We start from the raw sequence: 3346 nt of genomic DNA, 5'->3' as shown, positions 1-3346 counted from the left end.
CTGCGGCATTCCCCACTCTCAGCCCCCTTCGGTCTCTGCTCCTGTCCCCTTACCTCTGGCGGCTGTCCCCTCCATTCCTCCCTCGTCCCCTGTGGGTGTTTTAGCGGCGCGGCACTCCGCGCGCCTTGTGACGCAGCCGGTGCGCGCACACTCTCAGATTACAGAGGGCGCGCGCACACGCGCCTCTTCTAGGGTTTTTCAGCCTCCTGGCTCCTCCTCTCATGCCCTGCAGGCAATCTCTCTTACTGGCTCCCCTGTCTCCTCCTCTTCTCCTCCTTACCTATCCCTACTGTCTCCCACTCCACCTTCTGCTCCTCCTCTCCTATTGGTGTTCCCTCCTTTATAACCCCTGTCTGTCCTTTCTCTCATTGCTCTGCTTAGCTCTTGTTACCTCTGTGTGTGCAGTCCTATGCTTGGCTCTCCTCTGTGTTTCAGCTTGTTCCTGCTCCTGCTTATCCCTGGATTTCCCTGGTTTGACCTTTGCTCGTTCTGGACTACTCTGCTCTCTGTTACCCTTGAACCCTGCCTACGAACTCTACCTTGCTGACCTCTGTAACCACTGGACTTTGGCTTACAAACTTGACGACTCTGACTTCTGGATCCCTGGACACTGGCGCACGGACACAACTACTCTTACTCTGTACTCCCAAGGGGTTGCAAGTATCACTAACCATCTTTCAACAGGCCCGGCAACGCCATACCACACTCCGGGCATGCCCTCACTGCTGTGGGTGGGTGGTAATACCCTTCCCACCTCAGTATTGAGGTCTTGCCAGGTCTGCGGGCATACGGGCGTGACATTATGCAGAGCCCAACAAATGCAGACCCCCCTGAGGTGGGTACAGGTGTTTCACTTAAGGCCTTACAATTTGTGAGCAATCAGCTGTCCCCAGTCTCCCAGCAATTGGCTAATCTCTCCCTTCAGGAGACACCAATGGCTCCAGCACCCCCGGTTGCCACGACCTATGCTAACTCAGGACCCCACATTCCACCACCTAATCGCTACGATGGGGACCCCCTCGCCTGCCGCGGTTTTCTAAACCAATGCGAGGTGCAATTCGAGATGTCCCCCTCTCAGTTCCCCACTGGTCGTTCTAAGGTGGCTTACATCTACGCCTTGCTTACCGGAGACACCCTCGCTTGAGCTTCTCCCCTCTGGGAACTTAAGAGCGAACTAACCCAAGATTAACCTAAATTCAGGCGCGAATTTCAGCAAGTATTTGATACTCCTGCATAGCACGAGACAGCCGCATTCTCTTCCATATTTCACAGGCCCGAAGATCTGCTGCCAAGTACGCAATCGAGTTCCGTACTCTCGCCGCAGAGACCCAATGGAATGATGAGGCACTCACCGCCGAATATTGGCATGGACTCTCTGACACCTTGAAGGATGATCTTGCTACTCATGCCCGGCCTTCTTCCCTGGAGGAGTTGATTACACTGAGCGTACGCATGAACCAGCGTACCCAGGAGCGACGGCACGAGAGACACTGTTCCCGTTCTCTTTCTTCCTCTATTGTCTCTCATAGGTCGCCTACTTCACCCCTCCTGGCACTGGATGCCCCGGGGCCGATGCAAATCGGTAGCCAACAACTTTGGGCCGCGGAGAGAATGCGACACCGTCAGAAGGGACTCGGACTCGGATTTGGAGAAAATTAAAATATCATCGAGATAGACAATGACAAACTGGCCAAGGAGGTCCCTGAAAATCTCATTGACGAAGTCCTGGAAAACTGCTGGGGCATTACAAAGGCCAAACGGCATTACAAGGTTTATCCGGGTGTTGAAGGTGGTTTTCCATTCGTCCCCCTGATGGATTCTTACCAGGTTGTAAGCTCCAGGTAAATTCAATTTGGAGAAGATAGTGGCCCCCTGAAGTTTGTCAAAAAGTTCAGAAATTAGTGGTAAAGGGTACTGATTCTTTATTGTCATATTGTTAAGACACCGATAATCAATGCAAGGTCTGAGGGTACCATCCTTCTTCTTTACGAAGAAAAACTTGGCTCCTGCAGGAGAAGAGGATTTTCTGATAAAGTCCCTCTGGTGATTCTCAGAGATGCATTTTTTCATGGCCTTGGTCTCAGGGAGTGATAACGGGTAAGAAACTCCTCGTGGGAAAACTGCACCGGGCAGTAGATCAATGGGGCAATCGAAGGGTCAGTGGGCTGGAAGTTCCTCTGCTTGAGCTTTTATTAAAAACATCCCAGAATTCGGAGTATATCTCAGGTAATAAGAACCTTGCCTGTTCAGGTAGAGAAACCCTGCATAACTTCTTAGAAGCACTGAAACAGGTCTTTGAGCCTGAAGGACTCCACTGGAAGGGCTCCGCATCAGTCCTATCCATGCAGGGGTTATGGAACTGGAGCCATGGAAGTCTAAGGATAACATCAACTGTAGGAGTGTGGATGACGTCTGATTGGATCGGCTCGGTGTGAGTTTCTCCTGTTCGCAACTGTATTAGGATGGTCTGTAGAGAAATAAAAGCAGGTTGTAGAGGATGGCCATCAGTGGCCTCAAGAGCTACTGGATGCTTCTTGTGCACCAGGGGAATTCTCTCTCTGCAAATCCCTGGTCAATGAAGTTGCTCCCTGACCCGGAGTCCAGAAAAGCCCGTGTGGAGGCTCGGAAGGTCTTACCGGTTAAGGTGGCAGGGGTTAGAATCCTAGAAGGCATCTTTCTCTCTTTGGGAGGAGAAGGAGATAGTGTTCCCAGTGTGATTCTCCTAGCCCTCACTGGGAATTGGCGTTTTACTGATTTGTGGGGACAGATGAGGGCCTGGTGTCCGATGTTACCGCAGTATAGACAAAGACTGGCATGGCGTCGCCATTGTTTCTCGCTGGGAGATAGATAATTGCCTTCGAGTTTCATGGGTTCGTCCGTGTTCAGAGAAGATGGGTTGACAACCCCTGAGAAAAAATTGAGAGGGGATTGTATACCTTGTTTGCGCCAGATTTTCTTGGATCTTCTCTCCTGTAACCGCTGGTCTATGCGGATACAAAGAGCAACGAGCTCCTCCAGATCGGGGGGCCATTCCTGTGCCACCAGTTCGTCCTTCAGATTTTCGGAAAACCTTGCCAGAAGGCAGCAGTGAGAGCCTCATCATTCCAACCAGTCTCTGTGGCGATGGTGCGGAATTCTAGATTATAACGGGCCACTGGATGGTTCCCTTGGGAGATATGCAAGAAGGGAGGAGGCAGCAGTTACCTTGCTTCCGGTTGTATCAAACACTGCGGAACTCCTTGGTGAAGCGTACGATATCACTGGAAAGATCCGACCTCAGCTCCCAGATGGGAGAGGCCCATGCCAGGGCGTCGTCAATCAGCAAGGAGATGATGCATGCTACTTT

The sequence above is a fragment of the Ascaphus truei genome, chromosome 3 (assembly GCF_040206685.1).
Source record: "Ascaphus truei isolate aAscTru1 chromosome 3, aAscTru1.hap1, whole genome shotgun sequence".
Taxonomy (NCBI): domain Eukaryota; kingdom Metazoa; phylum Chordata; class Amphibia; order Anura; family Ascaphidae; genus Ascaphus; species Ascaphus truei.
Note: the sequence above shows the minus strand (reverse complement) of the source record.